The sequence below is a fragment of the Triturus cristatus genome, chromosome 7 (genome assembly GCF_964204655.1).
Source record: "Triturus cristatus chromosome 7, aTriCri1.1, whole genome shotgun sequence".
NCBI classification, from domain to species: Eukaryota; Metazoa; Chordata; class Amphibia; order Caudata; family Salamandridae; genus Triturus; species Triturus cristatus.
In genome coordinates this window covers 1244709429-1244717620 of record NC_140590.1, presented here as the reverse complement: position 1 = coordinate 1244717620, position 8192 = coordinate 1244709429, and positions in this window count along the sequence as shown.

Here is an 8192-nt window from a genome sequence, read left to right as displayed (position 1 = left end):
CGTGCGGGCCGCTTTCACTTTTGCGGCAGTGCTTGTTTATTTATTTAATTAATTTGGAGCATGGTCCGCTGACTTCAGCGGCCACGCTTGTTTATTTACTTGTTTTATTAGTACTGGCAGCCACACGTGATATTTTACAAATGTGCTGCTCATCCAACTTGCAACATTTTAGGAACATTATTATTTTGTTCTTTTTGGCAACACAGCAATACCAAAGGGGATGATGGACGGAGCGTTTGAGCAGTGGGGGTGAGTGTTTGATTTGCTCTAACGCTCCGTCCATCATCCCCTTTGGTATCGCTTTTTGGCAACACGGCACGCTTTAACTATAGCGAGCGCACGCTTTCAATTCTTTTTTTGGGGCAGCACGGCTATAGCGGTAGCGTGCCTATCTTGCCTTTCTTTTTATTGGAGTACAAGGTAATGGCAGCGCAGGCCGTTTTTTAGTAGCATTGATCCCAAGGTGACAAGGTATCCTCATGTCCAGTGCTTGCCCAGGTGGGCGTGCTCCCATTTTGAAAACCTCTTATTTAAAGGAACAGGCGTACGGTGTGTGTGCAATGAGTGAAATTATTCTGGGACATAACGCGATGGGTGAAGTGATTTTACGCTCTCCAGAAAGAACGTCCGGGTCCACCGTGCGGCAGGCTGAGGCAAGTAGTGCGCGATGTTCTGAGGAAATGTACTGTGTCTTTGCCACATCACTCTGCAGTGAGGTAATAAAGGAATGCCAGCCCCGCTAATCACCCCCCTCCCCTCTCTAGGCAGGTTGCACTCCACCTAGACGGCCTCTCTCTGGAGACCAGGCCTTCTTCAGTGTCGGTGGCGGAGCGCGGGAAGGTGTCTGGCAGTTTCCCTAGTCACCTCGTCCTCATTTCTTGAATACTCCCAGAGTGTCAGGCAAGCCTGTGTCTGAAATAACCACATCAACCGGTAATCAAATTTAAGGGGGAGGGAGCTGGTACCTGCTCTCCTCGGGGTGGGTGCTGAGACCTCCTGTCATGGTCTAGTTTAACATTGAGGAATAGAACGAGGCGGTGGGCGACCCCTGCATCTCTGAATGCAAATGTGAGGCTTAGTTGCAGATCTACACCTCATAAAATAACAGCACAGGGCCATTGTAGAATTATCTGTAAACCCTGCAGTAAATATGACTCTTTATGCAATGTATCTAGCCAGGAAATGCATTTACTCATTTGGGGCCTCATGTAGGTAAATAAATATTACCGATTCTTAAATACCGAGCCGTACCGAATCGGTATTTAAGAATCGGTAAGTTATATGTAGGTAAAAATTCGGTAACAATTACCGAATCTGTAACATTCGGTAATCAAGAATCGGAATTCACCGAATCGGTAAATACCGAGGTGGTATTTACCGAATCGGTAAATACCGCGGTGGTATTTACCGAATCGGAAAATACCGAATCGGTATTTACCGAATCGGGGAAAAAAAACACATGACGTGATGAAATATCCAATCCTGTGCAACCACACCCCACCCAACCAGGAAGTGGCCACGCCCAGGCAGGTGCACACAATTAACAGACCCTGGAGAGGCTTGAAGTGCAGAGGAGAGGCAGGGAGCCAGTGCCTGTTTGTGCAGCAAAAAAACATCATGTCCAGCCAGAGGACACAGAGAGATGGAGGGGAAAGGAGGAGGAAGCTGAAATTCAGCCCCATGGAACTCCAGGTGCTGGTGGAGGAGGTGGTGAAGCAGCACCAGAAGCTGTTTGGGAGGCAGTCCCTGCAAGTGCCTGAGGCTGAAAAGCGCAATATTTGGCTGGCCATCCAGGCGCAGGTCAATGCTGTGGGAGTGACCCACAGGGACATAGAGGTCCTCAAAAAGCGCTGGTATGACCTGAGGATTGTAACCAAGAGGAAGATGGGGGAAATCCAGAAGGAGGCCAGCCAGACTGGAGGTGGAACCAACAGGGCACCTGCCCTCACCGAACTGGAGGAGCTGGTGGGGGCCACAATCGAGAATGAGAGCGTCGTGGGTCTTGGGGATGCTGACAGCTCTGCCAGAGCCGCCACCCAACAAGGTAAGACGAATGCACAGCAATGTAGCCCCCCCTACCCCTATCCCACATCCCCCATTGTGAAATGAGTATCTCACTCCAGTCCATGTGTTAGTGCAGACAGGCAATGCATTCTGGGAGATGTAGTCAGGGAAACCCCAACCATGAAGTAAATAGCACAGGGCAACAAGGCATGTTACACACATTAGGCACAAGGAGGCAGAGGACAATTTGGAGTGTGACATGATTTATTGTGATGCTTGCAATGCAGCCCTTCGGGGACACTGAGCCGATGTTGCATTTCTGTCCACAGATGTGACATCACGCAGGACAGGGCATGCTGCAGGAGAGAGGGCACACCGGCCACACAGATCACCTCTGGCCAGCACAAGTTCAGCCCAGGGAGCAGGGCCACAGGCAGCCGCACCACCAACACAGGCAGCCTCGCCTCAACCAGAGCCAGCATCACCTCAACCGGAGCCAGCATCACCTCACCCAGAGCCAGCATCACCTCACCCAGAGCCAGCATCGCCACTCATGTTTGAGTCACCGGCCACATCACCGCCTGCAGGTGTGAGAATGAGGAGGCGTCCTGCCGCCAGGCTGCGAGCCTTAGACACCTCGTCTGACGACAGCAGGGGCCCTGAGCAAATTACTATGCCCCAGGATGGGAGCCATGCCACTATGCCCTACACCTCACAGGCAGCACAGACGGGTGCAAGAGGGCGCCGCAGGTCGCGTGTCCAGAGTCCACCAGCAAGCATTGACAGCCATGATGTCTTCTCGGGGCTCGAGGGCCAAATGTTAAAACAACAGCGCCTGCAAACAAAGGCAGTCATGTCAGTCCAGAGGCATATGCGGTTCATGAAATCTACATTTGTCAACATGGACAATAACATCAGCGCAATGGCAGCGGGCATTCGGGACATGTCCCAATCAATCCAGCAGTTGTGCAGCAAATTAGATGCTGACATAGATGCACGGCGCCGGGAACGGCAGAGGAGGGACACTACCACCAGGGCACTCAACCGTCTGGCAACTGCCACTTCTCTACTCTGCCGGCGCTCTGTGTCGATGCAGGAGGGCCTGACACACTGCTGCAGCGACGTGTCTCGGGGGATGGTGCAGGTGACAAGTGCACTAGAGGTGCTATTAACAAGTCAGGCGGCGACAACTGCTGCAGGGGATGCTGTGGAGAGCATCGACACCAGCAGCAGGAGCAGCATCACACCCCCCGTCCCAGAAGCACGCAGGAGCAGCAGGCGGCTTGGGGTTGGCTGTAGTGAGGATGCTCAAGCCGTGCCATCCCACACTGCAGCGCGTATGCGCAAACATTGATGCAGCCCTGCGTAGCCACTTCCCAATGGGTGACGTAACCCTGGACTTACTCCTTGTATATATGCTATGTTGCCAGATTGGCTTGATCTTGTGTTCATGGCGTAGTGCCGCATTAAAACTATGTCATGACATACCACAAATGGCTGTGTCCCCTTACTTACTCAGAAATAGTTGCATGTGATCTCTGCCCGTCTCTCTCTCCCATCTATTGCAGTTGGCACTCTAGCTGCGTTGCCCTCTGGCTGGCCTGACTCATCCTCGTTGTCCTCAAAATCTGTTAGTTCCACATCTGTACCTCTCTTCGTGGCAAGGTTGTGCAGCATTGCACAAGTGGCAATGATCTTGCAGCAGTTGATGGGTGTGTACTGGCGTGCGCCTCCGCTCTTGTGGAGGCAGCGGAACCTGCTTTTCAGTAGTCCAAACGTGCGCTCCACCACATTGCGTGTAGATTTATGTGCCACGTTGTATCGTCTCTGACTCTGGGTTGATGGGTGTAGGTAGGGAGTGAGGATGAATGACCGGCAGGCATATGCACTGTCGCCTAGGTGAGTAAAAGGGAACCATCAGTCACATGCCTCTATACACTATGATTTGCAGGTTTCATGGGGCCTCACTGTTACTTACCTAGCAGGTATCCCTCTCCAAATTCTCCGGCAATCAGTCGTGTGTAGATCCCACTGTTCTGGAAGATGTAAGAGTCGTGGGTGCTCCCAGGAAACTTCGCTACAATATCAGTGATGATGTTCCCTGCATCACAGATCACCTGCACATTGATGGAGTGGGTGGACTTTCTGTTCCTGTAGATGTGCTCTGTGTCAGCTGGTGGGCAGATTGGGATGTGTGTGCCATCAATACAGCCAATGACATGGGGGAACTGTGCCATGTGATAAAAGTCAGTTTTAGTTTTCTGCAGTTCAGCCTGTGTGTTTGGGAAGCTGATGTAGTGGTGCATTCTCTGCATCATGGCATCCAGGAACTTCCTGAAGAAACGGGACAGGCAACTCTGGGATACACCACCCACCGCAGCTATCACCACCTGATAACTGCCGGATGCCAGTAGATGTAGGCTGCAGAGCACCTGCACATGTGGTGGTATGGCATGCGCCCTTCTTGTTGGCTGGTCCAGGAGTGGGTGCAGGTCCCTTATCAGGTCCATGATGGTTTGGGGGTGTAGCCTGTACCTTTCATGTATCTCTGCATCAGTCAGTTGGAAGAGTGTGATGCGCTGTCTGTAGATGCGTTCCTCCCGTCTCCATATCCTCAGACCTGCTGCCTGTAGACGTAGGCGCCTTGCAATGACATACAGAGCGGCCATGTTGTCCACGCTGTTGCATTTTGGGATTGCTTATATGGTCTGTTGATGGTTACCACCTGCTTTCACTCAGTGTTAATTACCGACTCTTAATTACCGATTTTCATGGATTTCTTCATTACCGATTTTACCTACATGTCATTTTCAGTTTTACCACTTCATATTTACCACTTCATATTTACCGATTCATATTTACCACTTCATATTTACCGATTCGGTAAATATGTATTCGGTAATTATGAATCGGTATTTTCGAATTCGGTAATTATGAATCGGTATTTACCGCTTCATATTTACCGAAAACTGGTTTTTGGTCTCCTACATCTCACTTGTCTATATACCGGTCGGTAACGGCATATTTACCGAATTTCGGCCGTTACCGACCGGTATTAAGCTACCTACATGAGGCCCTTGGTGAGGGGGTGTAGTTTAATCACAAGCATGGTCCGTGCTTGTTGACAATTTATGATGTTACATTTTCAATTCTGACGTATGCATTTGCTGTGTGAAATAGCATTGCCTAAAACAAAACAAGCATGATACAGTGCATCAAATATTATTTTTAAAAAGCAAGAAATCCGATACTTATTATCTGATCAAGCAGAGCAACACATCAGCAGTTTACTGCAGTGCTGACAACAAACTATTCTTTGAGGTGTTTTACACACAGTGGTACGTCTCCCTTAGGAAACACGATATTTCAGGCGCTAGCAAGATGCTCCTTTTACCAGGCAGGTAGTTGAGTTGAACCACCCACCCTGCTTTAACAAATTACCGAGCACGCACTTTTAAATAAATCTACACCGAATGGCTGCATAACACTACAATTTCTGAAAGCAATGACTCCTGGTAACAAGCATTTGCAATGCAATAGGACCGCGTTTACGCGAGTTTAAGCTATTGGCATTGTAAATGACAATGCCTTTTATTTATGTTTTAAAAACGAAAACAAAAATAAAAGGCATTGTTATTTACAATGTCAATAGCTAAAACTCACGCAAATGCGAGACCTATTGCATTGCAAATGCTTGTTGAACATGGTATGTGTCAAGACTGCAAATTAGGCTGGCCATAGTCAAAGCGGGAGCTAACTAGCGCTCCTGAAACTACTACATGCTTCACTAAGGAATTGCAGGGCTAGGTCTCTTTTGTGGGCTTTTTCTTTCAGCACCTATCTGATATATTTACACTGCACATATATCCACTCAATTCCAAAACACATAATTACAATCCACTCAAAAAATTGCAACTTCACAACATGACACACAATTCCACACCTTATAATGCTACTCCACACCGCCATGCCACATAATACCGCTACAAACCATCCCACATGATTCCACACAACATCACACAATTCAATACCACACATTTCTGCACTACACAACATAATTACACTCCACATAATACCACTCAGTGCCACATAATTAGACCACACATAATTACACTCTACTCAATACAACATAAATACACCCCACATAAATGCACCCTATGCTACATATCAGCAATCCACATAAATGCACTCCACACCATAAAACATAATTCCAACAAGCATAATTGTGCTCAATGCCACACAGTTCTACGCCGTACAATTCAACACCACACATTTCCAATACACACCAAATAATACCAAACCACATATTTCAAATATATAACACAATTCCACAACACACCACATACCTCCAATACACAGAACACATTTACACATCATACAACAACTAACAATTCCAATCCAACCCACATAATGCCACACCACATCACATATGCCCACAACACTCCAAACCAAAACACATAGGTAAAAGGCATTGTCATTTACAATGCCAATAGTTCTAACTCTTGCAAATGCGAGACCTATTGCATTGCAAATGCTTTTGCTTCCTTCTGCTATCTCTATGGCCACTGAGAAGAGGGTAAGCAAGCATAGTGACTGGTGTACCAGCAAACAAGCCCAGAACAGTTGCAGCTACATCACGCTATCCCTACATAATGTGCCTATTTGAACCTCAGTTGTTCTGGACATATGCCTGGGCACATCATATCTGAATATGAATAACATGATCAAATACATACTCATAATCCATGCAGCCTTGGGCCCAATGTTGGTCATTATTATTGGATGCTGAATGCTCGTCAGCACCTTGGACGTCACCCAGGGAATCTGGCACGGGCATTTGTGAAACATCTGTTGGGCTTACACGCAACCTGTATGTTTTGCTGTAGAAGTGTTTTTGGTTGGGTTGAATCTGCTCACAACCCCTTGGATGACTGAGGACTTCATAGGTAAAATGAATTGCGTCAACAACTTGCATTCATGTGTATATGTATGTGTTATTTGTATAGCGCAAACCTTGCCCAAAACAGGGAGCACTGTACGCAGTCAAAGGCAAGCATAAAGTCAACGAGTGAGAGGCGAGGTATCCGATGTGTGGACTGTTGATGCATTGCGATGTAGAGTTCTCTAAAGAGGTGCATCTTTAACTCTTCCCAAAATTGGAGCAGTGTTAGAACAGTCCTGAAGGGTACAGGAATGTTGTTCCAGATCCTCGGTGAATAGATGAAAAAATGTGGGTACCCCAGCCAATCCGTAATTCTCCCTTCATATTGGCGATGGTAACTGTTTCACCGTGGAAGGGTACGGATTGACAATATTTGACGCCGCTGTACTCTGAAATTAGCCAATTTCAACAGCATTTGTGGAAGACAGGGGTGGTTATTGGTCAATTTGTCATACTTAATTCTAGTTCTGCTTTAAAGTTACTGGTGATGATGATGGTAGCCTGGCCTAGTTAATATCTCCTTGGACTTCCTCACCTGGAAAGTTCAGTCGCTGCATCCTTGGTCAGAATATATTCGTCATGTGTGTCATTATAAATTCTCTCTTTGGTTGTACTGCTGCCTTCGTGCTTGGGACAGATATTGCATAAATCGTCAGTAGGTGTGCACAGTGTGGAGTGTTGTTTACCATCATGAACATTGAAAACCATTGAGACGTAGCAGACATGGCTTGAATGAACGTTTTTTCCTGAAGCGTTCACATGAAACTAGGCAACTGCGTACATGGTTTGTTGTTAGTGCCACTAACAATGCTTCTGGCAGTCTCTCCCACATCAACTAACAATACAACATCACTGTTGCATAGAGCGTACCAGGTGTACCTGTGTGTAACTCAACGATCGTCTCAGAAGTTCTTGTTTGATCTTATCTATAACTGTAGACTCGGCAGAACTTCCACTTTGAAATGTTTACTAGTGGAACATTCAACAAACACTTTTGACTGAAACACCAAACATCATTGCGATGAAGATGTTAGACGCCCACGGCCAATGTGTGCACCGTGCGCCAATTCCCTTGTGGCACCTCACTTTGCGATTCACCATGAATGTTACTAATCTCATTGTTGAATATAATAAAAGTACATGGTGAATGCTTCACCACAGACTAATTTCTCAGTGGCACATTTACCATGAATTTCGATTTTGAACCACATATTCACATGTTCATGGCCATATAGTAATGTCATGA